This window comes from Sinohyriopsis cumingii, chromosome 9, assembly GCF_028554795.1.
Source record: "Sinohyriopsis cumingii isolate HCF-2022 chromosome 9, ASM2855479v2, whole genome shotgun sequence".
Lineage (NCBI taxonomy): Eukaryota > Metazoa > Mollusca > Bivalvia > Unionida > Unionidae > Sinohyriopsis > Sinohyriopsis cumingii.
Genome location: NC_142969.1, coordinates 88,646,511 through 88,672,219, shown reverse-complemented (window position 1 = coordinate 88,672,219; position 25,709 = coordinate 88,646,511). Strand labels below are relative to the sequence as shown.

The following is a 25,709-nucleotide window of genomic DNA, read 5'->3' as shown; positions in this document are numbered from 1 at the left end:
TATTGAAATGTAAGTCATGAAAAATGGTGTAAATATTTATATCGTATTTTTATTATTACTGATCAGGTCAAAGAAAATGTTGAAAATTTCAACATTTTTAGCAGTACAGTAGATGCGCATGCTAGAGAATGGAATGTCAACTTGAAAAAGTAGAAGAAGGAAAAACTATGCCTAAAACAACGAAAAAACATAAAGATGTTGAGTAAAATACCTACCCTGCAACGTTCTTTAGAACCACAACCAGAACCACACGATGAACCACCTGAGGGAGCAACATGAAGTGGCCTTGCCCCTCGCGATCGACGTCTTATGAAACAAGGTGGTAATATGATCGTTGAATCGCAAGTGATTCAAGATAAATTTTATCCCAATAACATACTCGCTGATGTTGATTGACTAGAAATTCTGATTGGTGGAAGACCAGTCAGCAACAATTCCCACGAAATCATTAATGAAGCAGCCGCTATTTGTAAGCGTGTTTATACCGGTGACGTCATGGACAGTAGGATCAATCGGGCGTTGATCAATGAAATTACCGACGATTACTACGGTGAGTGATCAATTAGAACGGCGATAACAAGATAATATAATAATGCACAACGCCCAATGTGGACCTGAAAACATCAGGTTGATAAATTCACGATTAGGGTTTATAAAATGATCTACTGAGATGGACTCGGCGATATTGTTCAAGATTTATTTAGAAGGAAGCCCCAAAAGCTATCCCGATTACAAAACAATTAGGTATGAAATCCATAGAAATTGCTCTTGATAAGGGTATTATCACTGTTGGTGATGTTGTTCGTAAAGCATATTCGGCGATCAAAGACAGACTCGCACGATTAGTACGACGAACACCACAGCCAATAAAACTGCCCAGCACCGAAGTGATAGCACCAAGTGTCAGCAAAGTAATAAATCATTAACGGGAGGGCCATCTCTGACAAAACAAGCGGCCGACGAGATGCAAAAAACAAATAAATAAACATAACCGCAAAGCTAATAGCGGGTAGTGGTTTGACCCGTCGTCGTTGGAGATCGACCACTTATCGATCAATTTTGAACGTCGTTTAAGACAGAAGAGAATATGTCAAAAATGTTCAAGCGTGTGTCAGATCCCGCATTTGACATGGATGCACCAGTACTCAAAGATGAGTATGTGCGTGATTATCAGTATTATTCTTATGAAGCACGAGAACCAGACCAACGTGGGCGAATCGAACTGCAAGTCCAAGATACATAAAGCTATGTCTTGCCCGCCGAGACATTTCTTGAAATTCACGGTAAACTTGTGAAAAATGATAATACAATATACGCTGCAAATGAACGATGTGTATTCATTAACAACGGTATTATGGCCTTGTTTAACAGTGCCAGATATATAACTGATGGTTGGGAAATCCAAGCATGTTTCGATATCGTTGATGCTACTACGACACTTATTGGTCTTGGAAGATTCAATATATATTCAGACAAAAACAGTTCTGAAATAAAACATTTTGGGATGTAACATGACATAATGGATGACACAAGAATTCATGATATAAAACAAGAATTATAATTAATACATAATAAGACGATTTGTGTCTTTTTAGATACTGTTCAACAAATCAGATTCTGGCTCCACACCTACAAGAACTGACTGTATGGAATTCGCAGTCTCTTTGTATAATTATAGACTAAATATGACTGCCAAAGTTAATAGTTGCAAATGTATGAAAAGCACCCAACAAATGAGACTTTATGAGATTTTATGTCAGATATGACAATTTGGTGAATGGTATAAAACACATCAAATGCAGCCATGAAAGGTCCACAATCAATTCAACTTCAACGTCAAGATCTCACAGACATTGTGTTTTATGCAAAAGACCATATGGGCATCAAAACCACCTTGTTAATGTCCCATTATGTATAATAACCCAGTCTTTCCATTTGGAAATCTCCCACTTCGCTAATGAATACATGCAATGTATCACTACAACACAAACGTTTGAAAGCTTTCAAGAACAGATATTAAACCACGTTTACAAAATGTGCGTGAGCTAATTAAAACAAAGTCATATCTTTACATTGATGTTCCTATTTCCTTATCCGATGATGACTATTTCCACCTTTTTTGAATTGAAAATGGATCTATTCATGTAACGGAATAAGGCTTAAGTCCTGGTTCAAGATAACAACTTGCTGAACAAGCACAACTTTTACTTCAAGATGGGTGCAGCCACTTGGAAACTGAATGAATTCCCCAGGATATCAGTTGATTACCTGCGTGATATCACTATGGACATTTATCAAGCCAAACAGGCTCCAAAGTATAAAATGGGCATCTCCCAGAGGAAGGGCACAATGACGTTATGGCATGCATGGATTTTCCAGGTCTGTTACATTTACAAATCCAGTCTCGCCACTCCAAAAATAAAATCATTCGCTGTGGATCCAATACCAGCAGAAATATTCCATGGAATCGATCAAAGGATGGTATTGGACCTGCAAGGTTGGTGGTCGGGTTGTTGTGTGTTGTGCCGTTGTATAGAGTTTCCTATGGTTTCTTGGCTGCAAAATATGGATCAATGATGAGCTGACAAAGAAAGCAGCACTACCTAGTCATCTTAAGGATGCATCATATATTCCAGAATGTGAATATTACAACGAGGAATCAAATGAAGAGTTATTTTTCTACACTGTGACCACTACTTTCATCAGTAGTCATTTGGCTCGTTTTATGTTTATATGAAAATGATACTTTTGTATAATTTAAATTGTCCTCCATATCATGATGTTTCCATTATTATGGCATCTTATATGTGTGATACTGAAGAAGAGAGAATGATAATACATAACAATTACCAGATTGAGGCCTTCCAGGGCCCTCATCACTGAAAATATTATAGTACCCAACACTCAGCAACTATATGTTAAATTTAAAAAAACAAATATCAGAAGCTAAGAAAGGCTGTAAAATATCAGTACTGCCACCGTTCCAAATCAAAATATTCCTACATGCAGATTGAAATGGTCATATATAATTCATTCAGTTTTATCATCAGCAAATAATTCTACTTTTTTTCTGGTGCCCATGTTGGGCTGGTGCCCGAAGCACGTGCTTAGTATGCTTAATGGCTAATCTGGCAATTTACATACCACATTCAAATGAATACAAAAGACATATTTTTAAGACATACTCATTAATAATTTGACTTTGTATGTCCATGTTGGCCTGAATGGTTTATTTTAATGCTTTTTGTTCTCTCTGATGACAGTTCAGTCATTGCAAGTTCTGTCTGGTCACCTTGCATTGAATTTATGAAGGGTCCATGGTTAAAAACACCAAAAATGGCAATTACAGTAACAATTGTTCATCTCAACTGTACAGGCGGCAGAAGTGTATCACCCTGGGTCATATTGTGGGTGGATGAGTGGGGACGTTACAATCATCAGGATTTGCTATTAATTTTGTTTAACTGCTACCGTTAGGTAATATGTGTTTAGGAAGTGCATTTCTTGTATCAGATGCTTTATCGTCTTACTTGCATAGATTTTCATTTTTAAACACCTCTCAGAACCTCCAGTGATACAGAAAGCCTTACGGCGAGATATTCGCATGGTTTTGCGTTGGAATACGGACGAATATGTGGGTCTACATGTATAGTATACGGACTTAAATATTTATGAACGTAATGTGACTAGCTTTGCTTTAATGGCATATATGAAAATATAATCATATAACGTTATTTTATTGGTTAACATTTTTCTATACTTTTTGAATGTATACATTGCCCCCTTCGAGGGCCCCAGTTTTGAGTCATTACGAAGAATTGAATAGATGCTTACATGTACATTTGATGTTTGAGAGAGAGAGTATAATCATATATAGTTACTTTAAACAATGTAAAAGTAGAAAAATACTTACTTTGACTCGTTTTCCATCCAAGTGTATGTGTAAACTTGCTCCCAAAATTTCCTTGAAAGTTGCATTCGTTATATAAATCCCCGAATCTTGCACGATGTAAATCATCATCTTTGCAGACTCTAAGTGCTGGTAAATAGCATTTACAAAACGTATAATGATATGATTGTGTTTCCATTTGTTCATTATAGGTATATGTTCCTTATAAACGTGTACATCATCTCACTTCACATAAAACTGTATGCAGTCAGTGTAATGCAGTATTCCGCGCTGGTTTCCAAATAGACGCAAAAGATCTAGAGAGTATAACACATATAGTCTGTTTCTATCCTGGATTCTCCAGTGACATTACTTCTAAAACATGTTTCAATTTTTCAGAAGTTCATTAAAAGTGCTGATCCAATAGTGTTTTATTTCTTATGAATGTCCATATTATATCTTTATGGATGAATATAAAGGTTATAAATAGATTATAGTTTGACCATAGGATACCTCAAGGGGTGTGGAAGACAATTTGTTTTTCTTCTAAAGATAGAAACACAATAGTGTGAGTGTTATATAGCCATGCTAATATGATGATAAAAGTACATAAATAAATAAAGAACATTTGTCATGTCCAGTGAAGGTAACCAACCCATGTATTCGGCGAAAAAGCGAATGAACATGCCCTGTTAACGCCTGCTTTACAATCATATTCAAAAACATCAAACAATCATTTAAATAACTGAATACTATTAAGCTTCATTCAGTAATATTAAACAACATTTTATTGAATAACGGTTTTTGTATTTTATTATTAAGTATCTTTTTGTCAACGTATTTTAGCAACAGTTTTCAGTTGACGTATAAGTTCGATATTCTGATTTTGTCTACTACGATGGACCATTTTGGAATAGTTTTAGAAACCAAACTTTATTTATAGAGCTTCATAACCCGTAAAATAATAAAAATGCATATGGGAAATTTGAAACTGAGTGAATAGCGCATGGTAAAGCAGTATCTACGAGAAGTAAATGGAAAAGATGACTACTTTTCATGTCTTCTTTAATAGTATTTTGACACCTTGTAACCATGGCAACGGACATGTGAACACGAAACTGATGTCCGAAATAAATGTTAACCACCCCATGTGTACAGTATACATCATATAAGGACATTTGGAGAGGGGGACGGCAGAAAATAGCCCTATTTCAATATAGTCATTTTGATAAATAGTGCAGCCTGAAAACAACTACATTGCATGTGTGGCAATTATAAACGTCCATGTATTGCACAGTGTTACATGATAAAACGTACTCATGTATGAAACACAAAACTAAAACATATTAACGGTATTTTCGACAAAGGTTAATATTAAAGCAGAACCTTCATAATCTAGCATATTAGTAATTTTAATCCTGATTGATTGCAGCCAATATGATCCAATACGTTTGCTAAATTTCGATTCGCTCACATGGATTATGCACTGGATATTCTGGGTAACTAACCCTTCAGTTCTTTATGTTTGTCACTCTGGTGGCTTGTTTGTGCAAATTTGAGTACACGTACATGAATACATATAAGGTACATGCATACTCCCTAGACCGCTCCGGTGGCTTAGTGGTTACAGCGACCGACTCGTATGCGGGAAGTCGCATGTTCGATCCCAAGCCGAGTCATACCAAAGACTTATTTAAAAATGATGCTAACAGCTACCTGATATGCGCTCAGCATTAAGAGGTTAGTATTAGAACTGGTCGTCCTGGTTTCAGGATAATATAGGTGGCACATCATAATACATGCCTGCGGCATGATGTCCCAGCGTTAGACATTACTGACACTGCAGATATGACTGAAAAAACTTAATGAAACACACACGCACACACAAACACACACATTTAAAAGTCAGGACATAATCTATACAGGAATTATATTTATTTTGTCAAGACAGCATTTGACACTTCCTATACTTTGCTTTTTTACAAAAATTGGATCTCACTATGGTAACCATTACTGTCAACAGCAATGTACATTATTCAGTTAAAAGTGCCACAATGCTGTATGCACTTTTCAGGGGAAGAAGATTTTGAGGATGACAAACTTGATGTAGGAATGACATATTTCTTGTATCCAGATGTGATTTCAAAATAAAGCCCACAACTAATCACATTTAACATGACCAACTGTTGGTGCCAGCAAATATTAAATGCTTTGTAAATATATTCAGTAATTACATTAAAGTCAGTTAAGCATGTGACATGTTTACAAAGTTCTCATACCAGCTACATGCTATTTTCTATGTATTAAAAATGTACTGATATGATTTTTAAATGTTTCATTATTTTGGTACCGTAATAAAGTCAATTGACATTCTCTAAGCAGATATAATAAACGTATAAAGTAGTAAGGAACTGTTACATGTTGTCCATTTGACACTCATGCATACACTCATGTAGGTGGATGAAAGTATTTATAGTAATTGACTACATAATGGCAAGTTATTATGGTAGAAGTTTGTATTGTTGTACATGGTAATAGTAGAGGCTTAAGTAGCTCTTTACAAAATTTTAAATTGAAATATATTTACAGTCTATTAAAATATCAAATTACAACAAGGAGTTTGATTTACAGTCTTATATACACATCTAGGCTATGTAGCAATCTTCTTAAACTAAATTTAGATATCTATATTTCAGTAATATTATTGTGAGCCAGGTAAATTCTGAAAAAGTTGTATCTGCTCTGTAGTAATATAACAACACTAAATCTGGTTCATTTCATCAGCCTTATAAACCAATAATTTCACAACAAATATAGTCTTGTACAAATAAAAATTTCAAATATGCCATGCGAGAATAATAGAGGCTACATGAGTATACTAACTTATTTCTCATTTCAACTCTTTTCATGAAAACAAATATCAGATGTACATACATACATACATACATACATACATACATACATACATACATACATACATACATGCATGCATGCATGCATGCATGCATGCATACATACATACATACATACATACATACATACATACATACATAAATACATGCATGCATGCATGCATGCATACATACATACATACATACATACATACATACATACATACATATCACCACTTACATATAGTTTGGCTCTCTCTCTGTGGGAGCTAAACGTCATGTTTAGCTCCCACAGAGAGAAAGCCAAACTATATGTAGAATCTGAATGAAACACTGTACAAGATTATGATGATTTCCAATCTGTGTTCGGCTGATCCTAACATATTGAAATCTATGCTGATCCCCGCATGAAGAAAGTATTCTGATTTTAAATTGCATGCATCCTAACAGAGTCTAATCACCTGAGCTGATCCCAAGTAGGCAATATAGTAATATTCTCACATTCATATGTGTATAGTTGTATTTTCAACTTAAGAACACCAGTGCAAGATTGCTGCTCATGCTTCACACCTGACCGTTACCATGACTTCTGAATATATTGACAATTTACTGGGAGTATAGGGCACACAAAATATCAAACACTTCCTTGTTTGCATCATGTGAAAATATTGAATTCTAGAAATCAAGTCAAACATTAATTGCAACATATTTACATATTAAATCGAGCAGTGGCTTACGTTAAATGTCCCACAAACATGTGGTTGTTTTGCAACTTGAAAGTTACAACAGTATTCACAGTATTCCTTTTTGACTTGGTGCTTTAGCGTAGGATTGAAAATCCCATCCTTGGGATTACAAATTTGCATCAAACACAGTAAATCCTTGTGTATGACTTTAAATCCTAAGATTTGAATTGAATTTTGGTATTCTGCACAAGGTCATATGATGGGTTATATCATTCATACATTGAACGTTTCAATGTCGACTTCGGAAGGTAGTCACAATTGATAATCAGTAGGGTAATATTACTACGTGTGTGTGATTTGGAGTTTTAATGTAGATTTAACAATTTGTCAGTCTTACCGCTGTAACATATTTAGTGTGGCAGCTTTTAGGGATGTCTAGCACTGGGACATGATGCTGCAGACATGTAGTAGCATGTCCCACCCTGTGACATTATCCTGACAGCAGGCAGACTAGTTATAATACTAACCTCTTTATGCCGAGCGCCTAGCAAGGCAGTTGTTAGCACCATTTATATAAATCTCTGTAATGACTAGGCCAGGTTTTGAACCAGCGACCTCCTGCTCTAACCACTTAGGCAACCCAAAACGTAATATGACTATGAAGAAAGCATTTATAATGATATTTGATTTAAATACTTTGTTATAGTCATATAAGAAAGACAACACTAAATTTTCTTTTCAGAAATAGGGTAATGTTACTTCATGGGTTTAGGGGAATCGCAGGAGTGCTATGTAGTATTGTTACTACATCAGTTATAGTATTATTAATACATCAGGTTTAGGGGCTCACAATATCAGTGCCTGGATTAAAAGGGTAATGTTACTACATGGGTTTGGGGGAATAGCAGGAGAGCTATGTAGTATTGTTACTACATCAGTTATAGTATTGTTACTACATCAGGTTTTGGAGATCACTAATCAGTGCCTGGAGATAGTGTAAGATTACTACATGGGATGGAATTAACCATGTAGTATTGTTAGTAGTAAAGTTCCCTTATCAAGAAAAAACAAGCAATTATTTTTTATTCCCGACACTATAATAGCAATAAATCTATTGGTGAAGGTCCCATGTTGATATGACCATCCATTTTGGAATAGTAGTGATAAAACCTACATGTCTGCTGACTTTCCGTTTAATATATTCTACATCAAGATTTTCGAGTGGGCAACACTGGTGGCCATATTAGCTGTCAGATCAACGCCATTGTTGAATAAAGGACCAATAAGACAGTATAAGAACTTGTCCAGTACAAGGAGAGGTAGTGATAAGATCGGCACAATTTCATTTATAACCAACTAGACAGAAAACAAAGTCGTACAGTGAAAACACTATTCTAACACGATCATTGAATCAGGAAATTAAAATTAGTAATAAGAATTTTAAGATTGGCCACTGTGATGGCCGCAATGGACGTCCAAATGGCACCATTTTCATTCAGGACCAACTAGACAGTAAAGGAAGTCTATTAGTAAACATCCTGTGTTAATATAAACATCCTGTCATGAATGAAAATTTGCAAGTGGATATGCGAGCAGTACCATTTTTAGTTAGGAGAAATATAAGTCTACTGGAGATAAAAAAACAAATAAATATGACTTCTGTCCACAAGGTGTAGTGATAACAATATTTTAAAGATGGACGTTGTAGCTGCCATACTGGATATTAGATGAGCATATATTAAGAAGTCGTTCTGCAAAAGCCCAGGCATATATCACATTGGTAGTCTGGGACAGACATCATTGAGATGGAGATTGACTACAAAAATACTTATTTTGGACAACTATATCTTATAAATGATTTTGCGGTTTTTGAAACAAAACATTATTACAAACAATTGCAATAAACTGATTTAACAAAGTAAACTATGAAATGCAGAAGGATATGGACACTTCTAAAATTTAGGACAGATTAATACTGATAACACTATGTGCCTTGGATCATTAAGAAACATGCATGATGTACCTAGTTTACCCATAAAGAAACGTGATTTGGCATACTGTGCCAAGTTTACCAACAAGCCAGATGATTATGCATACTGTACCAAATTTACCCATCAAACTACACGAGTATGCTTTATGTACCTAGTTTACCCATTAAGTTGCATGGCTATGCATGATGTACCTTGTCTACTTAGATTATACGAGCTGTGCCTAGTTTACCCATTATGCTACATGGCTTTGCATGTTGAACATTGTCTACGCATTAAGTTACATGACTATGCTTGATGTTCCTAGCTTACTTTAAATTTAAATTCTGATAAATAAGAAATATATTTGAAAAATGGAAACAAGGAGCAATGTAGGAAAAGGAAGATAAGGAAAAAGATATACCAATGCAGGAAATGAACTGCATTTCCAATGAATTTATTACAACCATGTGTTATTGTGACCTGCTTTCTTTTCATTTATTCATGTATTATGTATTGTTAGTATAAAATTCAACTTAATATATAAAAGATTTTTAAACAATCTAGTCGAGTATTCATTTTTTGTTTCATTAAAGTAAAGACTGTAGCATATGCAAAGGGCTGGTTATATATATATATATATATATATATATATATATATATATATATATATATATATATATATATATATATATATATATATATATATATATATAGATATGTGTGTGTGTGTGTATGTGTGTGTTTGTGTGTGTGTGTGTGTGTGTGATAGAAACACTTATATAAGGCCAGATATATGATTGACGACTCTATCTCTATAACCCTAGCCTTAACCCTAACCGCATAACAAAATTGTAATTCCTTGTAGCATTTTACATGTTTTAGGTTAGAAAAAGTTGTAATAAGGTAAACATTAAATTAAGTAAGATGTTTTAAAGAAGTGATTTGTGTTTACAATTTCACCGTTGATAATTCTGGTCCTAATTTTGAGTTGACAGGTTTTCGATATTCTAGTCAAAACTTCATTGTAAAGGGCAGGGGTAAATTCCAATATGTCAAGGAAGAAAAATACATGACTGGCTATGTACCAAGAGGTTCAATTCAGGATTAACTGTATGGCTTCACTCAAAACTCAGACATCGTAAGAATGAACTGCACCCTCTTATATAACTTTTGTGCTGTAAACAACGCATTAGCACAAGGAGGAAAAGTGTTTCAATCATTTAAGCTCATAATAGGCACAGGGTGAACACAGAGAATATTGTAATCATCCTTGATTCATGTGTATCAGCGTATAACATTTGTAAAATGTAGAAATACAAGTGGCTGTAGATATATATCTTATCTTCCTTTACGTCTTTCTCTCCTACTGTTTTTAACTTCTGATGCAGTCATGAGCAGGTGCGTACCATGATGCCCTGTCCTTTTGAGCCTCACATACATTTTCTAAGAGTTTTCTATTTACAGATTAAATGACACAACTAGGAAGTTTTAGTCAGCAACCGAGCTTAAGTATAATATTCACAGTGATCTACATAGATCGGCGAGATGTGGGCTGACTAGCAATAAAATCTCATTGCCAAAATTACAGATTGTCATTAATTTTGAATTTTGAAAGTTACATATACTACAAAATTATCTGGATTGAAATATACAATGCATTAAAATCTGAAATACATAAATAAAGTGCTTTTTATTAATGTGTAGACTATATTGATTTTGACAACACCCCTTAATCCCTGGTGAATGACAAGTTACATGATGATGTATGGTGAACATGATTCAATGCATGGTATATTCCTAGTTCTTGTGACCCATACTATTTATAGTAAAGTCAAGGCAACTAAAATGTGACAGACATACTTGAATGCTATTTTCATATATAACTTTTATTAAAAACAAAATGGATTTGTATTCAGTTGGAAATATTTCTACATGGCCAGATATCTGACGATATGTTATATTGACAACACACATGAGTGAAGACAAATTTTAATACCGATGCATTTTTCAGATACATAAAAATAGAAACGACTTGAACTTATGTAAAGACATTTAGTTTGTAAGCGCTAATTTAACATCGATTTGAACTTAAAGATATTTAGTTTGTTAGTGCCAATTTAACATTTCCTTTACAGGACTACTGTGCTTGAAGTTCCAGTCAAGATATGTTGGTATGGGATAGAAATGTTAAGGCCAGACATCTGATATACCAATCAATCTATTCTTCTATCTAATCAAACCTCATGCTATAGCATACTTGTAATTCTTTTCCATATTGTAGTGTTTCATGCTAGGTTTCAAATTGCAATATGACAGCATTTAGAGTAAGATAAACACTGTAAATATCTGATTTGGGGTTTTACGATTTCTTTATAGATTAATCTGGTCCTAATCATGCACCGACAGCAGCAGAGAGGGCGAACAGACCTAGGGGATCCAATAAAAAATAAATCCTCCACAGAAATCCAATCCGGAGAAAGGTTCTATTTACCGAATAGAGGCTTCCTGGAAGAGTTACATCTTTATTGACCCCCAATCCGAAAATAAACCCCTAGTTCGAAGATCTAGCTGCAGAATAATATGTTCATGATTTTTCATTGATCTCTGATTACATTTTGTCGACCGACCGGAGATAGACGCCCTCTCTGCTGCTGTCGTGTTTAAATGGAATTTTTAAGATTTTCCGTAAAAGATTCTATCTAGGCCGACTCGATATCTGGTTCGTGGATCACATAAATTGACTGCAACAAATCCATACGGTGTAGATTGAGCTCGCCCAAAGAAATTTTTGAATCTATTTATATCCATATCGCCGCTACACCAAGTCTGATGAATGTTTCTCAGAGTATGTGTATCTACACCGTTAAAGATCGCTAGCATGTTGCAATTATCTCTAATCACTTTAGGTATTTGTGTATATCTCTGAGTTACATAAATAACATCAGTATTTTTATGACGTCCACGTGAAAAGATTCTGGCAGGATTCGATTGTTTATCTAGCATGACATCGTCATAGACCACCAAATTGTTAATCGAACCATCTAGAACATCAACCGATGGCGCTTCTTCAATATCGGTGATAAAATCAACTATATTCTCACCGTTATTCAACAATGCTGCGTTCTCATTGAATTCTTTCAATACCTGATAGCATCGTTGATCATCTACGAATGGTGCAACTAAATATAATTTGTCCCATTTTAACCACCTCATAATCAGATTCAACAATAACTGTGTTTTACCCGACCCTGATGGTCCTATTATAATCATTCTAATCGAATTAGGTAACTAAGCATGATGCTTTACCGGAACGGATTTCTTTGTAGCTGAAAAATCAATTACATTCATGGTATACTTATATCATGGATTTATATTGTGTGCGGTGTAGAACACGAACTCCAACGGTGGATGTAGCGACTATCGTTACAAAAAACAATAGATCAGCTGTTACTGGTAAATGCGAAATATGCGGTACAAAGAAATTTAGATTCTCTTCATCTGACCAAAAATCAGTTAAAGTAGAAACCATTAAAAAAAAGAAGAAAAGACGGAGGTGATATTACCTCAGGATTATCATCGTTACCAGGATTCTTCTGGTCCAAATACCCCGGAGAAAAACATCTACCAGGATACAATTACTGCGGACCAGGTACTAGACTCGATATCAGATTGAATGATCAAGATCAACTGAATCCTGGTGAGGATCCTGTAAATGCAATTGATCGAGCTTGTCATATTCATGATATCTCATATCGAAGTAAGGATCTACAACAGCGACATCTAGCTGACATTAAATTAATTCACGCATTAAATTCCATAAAAAATAAAACTCTCAGACAAAAATTGGCCAGCTGGATAATTAATGCTGCTATGAAAAGTAAATTAGTTCTAGGTGCTGGTTAGTATTATATGGAAGAGATTTATTATTCTCCTGTTGGATTTTGGAAAGGTAAATCCGCTATTAAAAAACTAGCAAAGGCTGCTAAGGTAAAATCATCAGTAGCTGCTACGTGGTTATCTAAACAGGCTATCTGGCAGATTTATCTACCACCACCAAAACGAATAGAATACGCACATTTTGATGTCAGCGTTCCAAATGAGGTTCATCAAGCTGATATCATGTTTCTACCGCACGATACCGTTAACGATAAAACATACAAATACGTATTAACCGTGGTAGATATCGCTAGCAGATACAAAGAAGCCGAGCCGTTAATAACGAAAACAGCAACTGAAGTAGCTGATGCATTTGAGAAAATATATCAACGAGGTCCATTAACGTGGCCAAGATTGCTTCAGGTTGATCCTGGACGAGAATTCCTTGGTGCTGTTACTTATTTGATGAACAAAAAGAATGTTGCAATACGACGTGGTAAAGTAAACATTCACAACGACCAGGCTATTGCTGAAAGATTTAACAAAACACTAGCCGAAAAACTATTTGGTTATCAATACGCGAGAGAATTCATTCAGGATAAACGATCCAGCGACTGGGTCGTCAGGTTACCGAGTGTTATCTCAGCAATAAATAACGAGATAACAAGATCGATAAATATGAAACCAGCAATAGCTATACAAAAAAAATTATACCGATCATTAGAAAAGATTTTTCAATTCGACCGGTCCTCGGTGATGTCATCGTTAGATATTTATATAAACACGGTGAGGCTGAGGGTGGCAGAAAAAGAGCAACAGATCCTATCTGGCGTGTAACAACACACAAGATAGTATCTGTAACAAGATCATCAGGTAGACCAGCAATTTATATGCTCGATGTTTTTGCTCCTCTACGTGGTTTTACACGAGAAGAATTACAAGTAATTCCGGCTGATACTCAGTTACCTCCTCAGTCACTCAAATAATCTATGCCGCGTCTATTACACTCTAAACAGGCTAGAGTGACATTTTTTCTGTTATGTCCCAGATTGTTATTTATTCTGTCCACGGTAAATTGTCTTGAATCGTTCTTTTGATATGTCCAAGTCACAATACAATGACAACCGGAACAGTGGTTTTTCTTTCAAGGATAAAATGAAATCTACATCCAGGTCGAATTCGTGATTATTTTCAGTTTGTTTATAGCTGAATAATTTTTTTTAATCATGTACTCGTTTGTTTCGTCGTTAATAACCGATCTATCCAAGGTGATTCTACCTAATTGAGATATTTTCCTCACTCTAGATACAGCTAAATACACTAGATTGGACCATCCTATGTTGTCATCTACAATCCAAACTCGACAATCTGAGATAGTTAGTCCCTGTGAAGAATGTATCGTCATAGCGTATCCCAACGTCCACGGAGATTTTTCTGCACCTAGCATATCATCAACGAAATCAATATCAACGACGACAATATCATTCAATACAAGATTTTGCTTACCTTTACCAGGTATATCGACGTCAATATTTTGTAATCTTGTATCGACTGGTCTATAACACAGCGGAACAGGCATTGATGGGAATTTTTCTTGATGTATCTTGAAAAGTTTTTGTTGAAGAACATCCCTGATTATTTTTCTGCTAGCTACTATCAAATCATTCGGCGTCCACATCGATAAGAAATCCTTCACTGATGTTTCTGTGATTAACTCTCTCATTACATCACACTGAATTTTATTTGATTTTAATCGATTTAGTTTCTTAAATTCACTCAATCTGCCATCTAGCGATCTGTAATCAATATCAACCTCCTCGTAATAGTCAACAAACCCCTTCAGCCATGTAAGAGGAGATTCACCATCAATAGGATTTGTTGACCGTGATCGCCACACATAATAACAACAGTATTTTTTTGTTGATAGCCACTCTAGAAACATTTTCAATGTACCAGCAAATACTGTACAAATTTCGTCCCAGATAATAGTTTTATTTATATATTTTTCTCCCATCCTAGATGGACTCCACGTACCACCGTTGTACTTGAAAAACTTTGATGCGTACACGAATTTACTCCTCGTTGTTTCATCTCCCGCGCTAATCGATGTGTTGGTGTCAACACAATCATATCGGAGTTCTTAAATAATTCTATCATCCTGGTTGTTTTTCCTGATCCGCCCGATCCGTTTATGTAGATCATCTTGTATCTTGCGGCGGGATCATACACAGATGGTGCTGTCGATGTTTCTGATACGCTATCTGAGTGGTATTTTTCTTCATCAGCTACGTCAGCGTCTTCGCAATAATGTAAGATATATTCGTCCTTTACTCGCCATGTTCCCCATGATCCATCTCCGGTTACTTTTTCTAACTCTGGTAGGTATTTTTTTATCAATATAAAACGAATCAGTAGCTACTCTAACTGCGGTATCAGGAAATTTATTTATCATCGATAAAAGATTTATACTCGCATACGCTAACATTGATGATCTTAGATGAACATACTGAGGTGATTCTCCTTCGAGATAATTAACCACGGTACCTAATTTCGTTCCATCAGCGACATAAATATCCTCTCTGCTGCAAAATATACCTTTCTCAGCGGTATCAGCTATTATAAAATCTAACTCAGCCTCATCCATAATTAATCTGCAATTACGTCTCTGATGATCATAAGCACCACCCTGAGTAAATTTGCAAATAATTTTTCTACCTAAATCTTTTGCGTCATCGTGTTCGGTTGGTAGCCAAACATCAAATTGTTTCTGATGTGAAATAATCGCTTCGCTGACCATCACCGACGTTAACATTGCAGAATCTGACATGTATCTCAATAACACTATCGGAACCTAATGTTGCTCTGATAAGTGTCTTCCAAACCAAACATAGCATATTTTATGTAATCCTGATGCAAACTTGAACGATGTGACCTTAGCGAATCCTGTTAGGGGGAAATCCGGTAACTAACCGTTAATTGATATCCTGGTCATTTCGTCGCATGGATGACCAAATCGAGTGAAATATTTGTTGCATTCTCCCATACCCAAAAAACTACCTGGATAAGACTCTATCATGTCAAACGAAATCATATCAATACAATTATATTTTGTGTTCCATAATCCACCATGACCATACTCAACGCAACTATCTTGAACATCTTTAAGGAAATCTTTTCTGGTTGGTTTCCACGTATTTTTTTATCTTGCTGCGTGTGCAACAACAGACGGAATAGTGAAGCAGTTAACCAATAATTCTTCATTCACTGAGTATTTTTCTGCTATCTCCGTCATCGAATCATGCAGAGATTCACTTCGATACGTATATCCGTTAGGTCTGACGAACCGATCATATCGATCATTGCTGGAGAACAACCAAACAGATACTGGATCCGATTTACTTATCTCATAAATAAAATCGAACATATTCCCCGCGGTAGAATAGAATTTGATAACACGATTCCGACGGAAAATGGTTACTGCACCACTCCAAGCATGTGAGTTATGGTCAATTATTTCGATAGGAGATCCTTTGGATTCATACGCAGAAGAATACAATATCTCACCTGATATCGTTTTTACCGTGATTGGAATTTTAATTTCGCTGATAACACAGCAACGTCGTTTATTGATGCACCATCAACAACTGACTCCGCCCAGTCGTTTATTTTTTCTTTTCTTAAATCTGTTAGGCCGTTTCCGCGTTTTATGTTCGTGAAGTGTTCTATCACTCGTTCAGCTACACAATTGATCTTCACTGACATTTTCATCTTAGCAAGATTCTCAGCAACAGGTTTATTTAATCTGTAAATGCCATAAACAACAGCCGCTACAGGATATGCTCGCACTTAATACGGTTTATCTATTCCTGTTAGTAATCCTGGTCTTGAATTATTACTCACCGCGACAGATTTTTTTTTTCCGTTTATCACAGGATCACGTTTATCGCGTGTAATCCAAACATCGTTCTCGTTATTCACAATAAATTTTATTCTGAATATAAATTTATCGTTACTAAGTGAGTTAATTACCTTTTTAGCTCGTGTATCGTTCATCGTATTATCAATATCAGCTGCTTTCCACGTCTATCATACATGAGCTGCTCCATCATCGTAAAACTCTTTCTTAGCCTGATCTAGCTCAGGAATAACATATTCTGTTTCGTCGAGATCAAATATCATTTGTTATATTTTAAACAAGTATATCTTTAAATAAATATGAATAACTGCAAATGGCTCATGGTTGGTTCGTTTACTTGCTGTGATAGATCATGCAGAAAAGGGTACTGTGGAATATATTTAGCTTACATACGACGAGGTGGAGTTGGTCCGACGAGATGCATCAGATGCAACATTGGAATACGAGAAAAAACTAGAATATGTTTAGAATGTGGTGGAAAAAGATACAGAGAGTTAAAAAGACATTATGACAAAAAATCTCCTAATAGCAGTATCGCTATCAGGTGTGAGGAGCATTATTTAAGTAGGTTCTCGGACAAATTTTGATTTAGAGAAATGGTACATATATAATGAATTCCCAATACAGGAAACATCAAATCTACAATAACTACGAAGCATCAGCTGATGGTACGATCAGACACGTTAAAACAAAAACAGAAAAAAACAGTCGGTAATATTAATAAATTTGGTTATCTTCGTTTTAGCGCAGGAGATCATCATTATCTTAATCATCGATTCGTTTGTGAATGTTTTTACGGACCAATCGGATACGGATTAGCAATTGATCATATTGACGGAGACAAACTAAATAACTCCATAGAAAATCTTCAGGCTATTACTCAGAGGGAAAATACTCTGAAGGGAAACGCAAGTGGTAGACGTAAAGTTTCTAAGGCAGTGAAATCAATAAATATAGAGACAGGTGAAGAGATATATTTCTCATCAATAAATTTAGCCGCAAAATATTTCGGTTTTTATGCTAATTCAGTACGATTTGTTGCAGAGGGAATACAAAAAACGACCTTCTCATATAAATCTGGATCATGGATAAAATTCTCTTACTTTCCTCTTATATTAGATAAGTAAAATCATTCATGAATATGAATCAAGAAAATATCAACGAGATAATAAAATCCATTGAGGCATTAAAAATCAAAGAAATAAAATTAACAGATGATTTAGATTCTGATAAGATCGTTGCTGATTTTGATGCAATAACGCAACACAAACAAGAAAATAGATATACTCTGTCGTCCGAATACAGACTGCGATGTACAAATCGCTCATTAACATTGATGAAGCTACCATAGGTGATTTTGCTCCGTTAGCACGTGTCGTTGAAAAGATTCGATCATCGTTATCTGATGAATACGAGTCAAAAAAAAAAAAAAATAGACACACGTGCACGACAACTGCGGAGATTGATAGATGGTGAAAAACAATAAATATTTGATTTTTTCTGTACATATTTTTTCTGTGAAATTTGACTGTTTTGGTCGATTTTTTGACTGTTTTGGTTGATTTCACTCATTAGATAGGTTGAGTAGGATACCCGATTCTCTAATTGATTTCAATTAGAGATGATACAAGAGTCAATAAAAACCAGCGATTTTTGATCATTTTGCTTGTTTTTTGATTGTTTTCTGAGTTGATTTTGTTTGTTTTTGGTTGATTTTGGTTGAATTTTACTTGTATTAACTCTTGTATCTCTTCTAATTGAAATCAGTTAGAGAATCGACCATGTTGGGTAATTCATCCAATAAGCGAAACGGGTAAAACAGTAAAAAAAACGGGCAAAACAGTCACAAAAAAACGACCAAAACAGTCAAAAAATCAACAGAAACAATCAAATTTCACTGAAAATAACAAAAAATCTACAGATTTATAAATTTTTTATGATTTTATTAATAAATTTATACTCAGTGTTTCTCCACGTGTATCTAGCAGATGTCCAGATTGATAAGTCAAGGAAAAATTTACCTGCTGCAATAAATTATTGTGATACCTAAGATAAACAGGGTTGATTGCCTCTTGCACAATCAAATGTCCTGGTGGTATATTTGGTGAAAACGAATACAAAACGAATCCTTGTTTCGCCTGATCTGACACTTCTGCATCAGCGTTATAGCTGTTTTCGATGATATCACAATTGAGATTAACCGTGATGACATTTGTTATATCAACTACACCTGGTGAAATATGTCGTCCGGTACAATCCTCGGCGTTATCGCTCTTGAGAATAGATGGTGGTTGTAGTAGTGATTTTTTTCTCCACGCAGCGTATAATTTGGGAAAATTTTCATCAACGGAATCAACAAGGACTGTTTTCGTCCCACTCAGGTCCGATCCAAGGAATTTATAATTTGGTAACGTCGCCTCAGTTAGCGAATACGCAGCCATAAATTTTTCTTTATTTCCTGTTTTATCATCAATTATCGCTTTAATCAACTGCGTATTAAGATATTCTACATGTGACGCTAATTGGTTTATCATTTCCATATTTTTGATGAGATTATCGCACGAAGCTGATACTTCAGATATACACTCATAAAAATACTTGTCGTGATTTATTATAACCTTACCTTCGATCTCATTGATCTTCTCAACCATATAATTAATACCAGTGGTACTGAAAGGTACATATCCAATTTTTGCACCACCTCCGGAAGAATATTCTTCATGTTTAATAAATCTCCAGTGCATATAATCTTTTTTATCAAAATCAAATTCGCTTCTTATTGTTGGTGTTGATCTCAAAGAAATTATTCTCTCGAAACCAATTCTAAGATCAATATCATGATAGGCCGATTTATCTGTAATAAAATTCTCTCTCCGTGGCTCTGGTGGTATCGGTGGTGCTGGTGGCTTGATTACTGGCGAACCCAACACTGTTCTTATTGAACTCGCGTAAATATCAACATGATAATCAGAACCAACCTCGATAATTGAGGTTAGTGTTGGTTCATGTGCAGTTATTTTTATTCCAGGATCTTTCCCTGTTATATTTTTTATTCTGCGTGTGAGTTCATCATTAATACTAACAATACTGTAACTACCTGATGGTATTCCAACCACATTCCAGTCTGGAGTACCATCTGGTTTGTTTTTATAAGCAAAAACAAAAGAATTATTTGACTGTAGTCCACCAAATGTTTTTTATCTGATATTTGGCCAGCTGTAATAGATACGTAATTGAACTAGTGCTATCTCGCTGATAGAGATAGGAGTAGGAAAAATAATACTAAATTCTGGCTTAGTTGAACTAGCTGATATCATTACTGTTTTTATCGCTGTCGTGTTCGTCGCAATCTGTTGCAGTAACTCGGTCATTATTTATATTGATATCTTTAATCGCTTGATTATGAATCTTAGATATCAGCGCGAATTCTGCGTCGGATATAACGCCGTCGTTGAGACTCTCTGACAACAACAAAGATAATTTAGAGTACGCTGCTGTTGCTGTATTTAGTTTATCTTTATACGCGATTAATTTCGTGTTGGTACACGAAGATATTTTTTTGTTATAATGCCGAATACACCAGCTAACGTAGTTGTCGTAGAAACGATTACTGTGATAACAACAGGGACTATCATCGTTAACGCGGATAAAATTATTCCAGCGCCAGTTATTACTGCTGATACAGAATAAACAGCAACATCAATAATAACTAATCTACGCTGATATTTCTTTATTTTTACCTGATAGACGTCGATGATACTCTTCAGAGACATCTGCCAAGCACGAGCTTGACTGTATCTGTATTCCATATTTATAATTAAGGTGTTTCAACTAGAAGTTCTATCACGTACGCGTAGGTTGCTTCAGTTAAATTTTTATCCTCAGGATTTAATGCAAGAGTGTGTATGAAACCTTCTCGTAATATATACATACTCGATGTTATATCGAATTTAGCTGAGCTATTTATTATTGTTAATCTGTAAATACCATCAACGGTTGCAGCAAGACGTGGCCCGAATTCTGCCTTTGACCATTTCGCGGAAGTGGAAAATGCTACCACACGAACTCTATTATCAAGTAAACTTTTAATATCTGCAAGTTTTATGTTGATCACAGCTGGTTTTCCCCAAAAATCTTCAAGTATTTTATGTATTTTCAGAGCATTATCCCTGAATCTTGTAAATGTAACTAGATGAGAATTATATTCTTCACGCAGAGTCAATAATTTTAATTTTACATCATCGACGTAATTTTTTGTTGTAGCATCTTAACCTGTTGTTGGATCTCCCAGTGAAGATATTTTATTTTTATTCATATTAATTTCTCCTAACATCCTATCACCGGTGATTTTCATGCGATTATTAATATCTTCTTTAATTTTTCTGGTATCTTCTTTAACAGTATTGAGATTATCTACGTGAGTATTATGTTCATCTCGCTTAATTATATCAGTTATTTTAATGTTGCTGGTTTTTAATTTGCCGTGTTGATCCTGAAAAACAGCAACCTCATCAGGATCTACTCCAGCCAGCGATAAAATATTGTTGATATCGTCCTTTGTTGCGTATTTAGATAAATCCACATCGATGTCAGGTAACGAGCCAGACCTACCGTAGATGTCAACCATTTATATTTATTTACCTAATTTAATTTATCTGATGTGTACTCGTGAACTGCTTTATGATACGGTTTTTCTGATCTAGATATCGCTGATAAAATATTAATTGCTTCGTCGCCACATATCGGAGGATCAGTTAGTGTTTGTGTTGGTAGCGTAGAGTACCACGTTGGAGTATTTAGCTGAGCTACATAATCTAAAAATTCCCTAGGTGGAGCTAATCCGTATGAGTCAGCATAGCTAATTTCACGTGGATTTATCGCGTACGCTACCCAGTGAGTACCCGGTCCGGTCCTGTTGTCGAGATTTATAGTTCCTGTTTCGTATTTATTCGGACGAGCTGGTAGTTGATCTCGCATAAACACACCTGTGAAAAATTTTATTGTTTGTTTTTTGGCAGCATTGATTAGATCGTAATTCGACATCGGTGTTATGCTAGACGAAGACCCCGACCATATCGTGTTCCTGGCAGATAGAGTCCTCGTCCTCTTTTTCTTACCATATCGTCCACCTGTAACTTTTTGCTCTAATTTATGACCTGCATATCCAACCGCACCTAACGCAGCTGCCTTTGCTACAGCTGGTGCAGCAGCAGCTAATAATGCTGGTATCGCAGCCAATAGCGGGAAAATACCACCTACCTTAATCATATCCTTTATAGCGGCCGGAGATAGCGCAATTTGCACTCCGGTGTTTGATGATTTAGCTTTATTAAGATGCTTTTGCTGTGTCTTTGTTATCGATATTTTATTTGGACCACCCTGAATCTGATTGTGTTTCAACGTCAAGTTCGTCCCATATTTTTTTTGTTAATTCTGATTGTAGCTTTTTTATCTGACCCTGAGTCAGAGTCAAACTAACATGTTCATACGGCATTTATAAATTTAGATTGAATCTAAATCACATTTTCTCTGCAGGAGCGTCGATGATCCTCATTCTGCCTTCAATACCCTCGAGGATCATGGTTCTATCGCTGAGTATAACAGCAATAGCTCTAAATACATCACCAGCTGCGTTAACTATTCTAGCCTTAAAATGAATATCAACAACAGATTACTTTATCAAATCCATGTGTTCCAGTGAAAAATAATAGATAGGATAAAATTTTATAAAATCTAACTGAGATATTTGCAATCCGGTATCAATATTTTGATCTCGACCCATGTAGCTCCACAAACGATGATAACCACGCGCTACTGAGTTATTTGCGTAATCTAGTTGAATCTCCTCAACAGGCTCTTGATGTCCATTTACCCTCAATGATACATCACCGGCATTGAATGCATCGAAAATCATATCAGTTTGAGTTTGATCACCTAATCGTTCAACTTTTTGAAGAGCTATAAAGATATGTCTTGGCGCGGATACACCCTGCTGTGATGCTATATGCCAGGTGAAATTGCCGTTTATATTATTCTGGATGCTATCTGTGTACGTCGTCAGCCACGACATGACAAATTTACCACCTTGATTCATAAACGATAACAGATTTCTCTCTTCTTCTATTGATGGTGTCATCGAAGGCATCCACAACGTTAGTTTTTCTAATACAACCTTGCCGTTGTCAGGTCCCGTCCTTCAGATAGCATCGTTACTGTCACCTTTTCGATAAAAGACAACCGTGTGTTTAGCTCCAAATATGACTTTTCTGAAATCCCTACAGAATCCAAAGATATGTGACAGCGGGATAGTGCATGAAAATCTTTTACTGTCACCCGATAACATAGATGTACGAGCAGCAAATCCAAGATTAAACGTGGGATTGGACTTAATTACAAGATGCTCTATGTTAGCAACATTTGCGTCACCTATGTTTGGGCCTACCCTCGGTATTCTGACTTCAAATGGATCAGGATTATCAGCATCTGAATTATCCTTGGTAAACATCATGCTAGGACCAGCCGATCTGGTGAAATCATCTGAGTATCTCGCTAAGCCTATGACTGTGGTTGCAACATCGACGTTGTCGTTAATTGATTCGATTTCTCTGCCATCGATCATGTATGCGGCACTCTTAAATAACGCCATAATACCATTATTGACTAATCCAACCTTGATAGCTGCTCCATAATTAGTATTATCGTTTTTCACAATCTTGCCATTTACCTCAATAAATGCCTCGCACGGTAGAAAATATCTTGTTGTATCCTGTACCTGTAATTCGATTCTACTGGGACTGTTTGGTGTTATCGCGTCGTATGAATAATACTGATAGTCTCGCACTGAGTCGTCTCTCTCTGCTGATTCATCCAATTTGGAAGCTTCGTTAAATGTCCGCGAGAACATATTTATTAATAAAATATTTTTATCCTCTAAAACGAAGACGCCCTCCGAATGCAGAGGTACTGGTTATTTGTTGTGGTTGTTGTAACGCCAACGACGTTAGTTTTTGATTAGCCGCGTCATTTATAATATTGCTGATGTCGCCAGGCATCTCAGCCGTAACAGGCAATTTATCCGCAGGTTTCGGTTTCCCCTTCACTAATCGCAGTATTCTATCTTTAATAGCGTCATATGCGTTGCTGGTAGCATCACCAACGGTACCTATGACCTTGTCGCGAACAACCCCTATGGCTTTCGACGATAGCTGCTTAGCTAACGGACCAACCTTAGGTGCTATTCGAGTGAAAAATTTAATTATTGAATGACCTATCCCCGATCCGTATTTTAGTTTATACACAGGTAACCTTGAATTCATGATACGAGCTGTATCGCTCTCCGATGGCTCTTGTGTACGATCATTTTATTTTATGATCCAATTATTCAATCACGGTGATGATCATCTATGAGTTCATCGATAAGATCGCGGTAAAAAACTACGTCAATGATTTTTCCTTGAAACAATCTTCTACAGATATCTGTTGCTTCATTAACTATTTCGCGTGAATTGTTTCCAGCTCGTTTCCCTCCAATAAGAACCTCAAGCCGAGATACATCATTAACGACGCTATCAGGACAGGTAGAATTATATCCGCTACCGGTACGTGGACCTAGTTTTTCTATTCTTATTTTTCTTCCTGTTGCTTTTTCATAAAATTCTTTCTTTCTGGATCAGAAGAATCAGGGTCTTTATTTTTATATACAGAATATACTATTAGTGGCCATATATCTTCTGGTATATCGATACCAGAATGTTCTGGTTTTATATAATAATCTTTCATGTTGTAGCGAGAAGCAATTGTAATCGCGTTTTCCTTGCTACCTTGTCGAACTCTCTGAATAGTTAAATCAGTAAGTAAATTCTTGTAACGATCTAAGACCGACGGTTTTTTGGAACCCTCCTCCCAAAATATAGTACCAGTAGATGTACCAGGTGAAGAACTAGCAGGTAAAGGTAAAGAACTAGATGGACCACTTTTAACAGATGAATGAAGTGGAATTGGTACCGATGTTACTGGTGAAGTATCAGGACCACCCGTAGCACCAGATGTGGGGTAAAGACTATTTTTGTTTTATCGTGTTAACTTTTTTGAGAAAATCTCTAAAATTCGGATCATCAGGTTCCATTTCTTTATTTTTATGAACAGAATAAATTACTTGATTCCATACATGTTCTGGCACTAAATTAATATATTTTGGTTTCAAATAAACATTTCTATTTTCATAACTAAAAGCCGCTATATCAACTGCATCATTTTCACTGATGCGAATTGTATCAATAGCATCCTTTGAAAACATTTTGGAGTAATCTGCGGGTATTCCCTGAGGCACAGGATCAGATTGATATATTTTCACAGAATTTTTTTTTTCTCCTTCTTTCTTTCCTCTTCTGGTTTTTCTTTTTCTAATATTTCTTTACTTTTTTCTATTTTCTGTTCCTTTTCTATTTTTTTCTGTTCTCTTTTATTTGCTTTTTCTAATTT

General features: G+C 35.6%; 2 long non-coding RNA genes across 3 annotated transcripts in view; one reads left to right on the top strand and one right to left on the bottom strand.

The window, feature by feature from the left end:
• LOC149792198 (uncharacterized) overlaps window positions 1-25,709 on the top strand; it is a 35,096-nt gene that overhangs the window by 7,422 nt on the left and 1,965 nt on the right. The window contains exon 2 of one of the 2 annotated variants that reach the window (XR_016423521.1): window positions 24,744-24,826. This is a non-coding gene — a long non-coding RNA (uncharacterized LOC149792198). Of the gene's footprint in view, window positions 1-11,571; window positions 11,608-24,743; window positions 24,827-25,709 lie in introns of both variants that reach the window. The other variant, XR_016423522.1, reaches the window with a different exon arrangement.
• LOC149792199 (uncharacterized) lies at window positions 25-4,259 on the bottom strand. Its single transcript, XR_016423520.1, has 2 exons — window positions 3,914-4,259; window positions 25-2,556 (listed from the first exon to the last, which is right to left on the bottom strand). It is a non-coding gene; the product is annotated as an uncharacterized LOC149792199 (long non-coding RNA).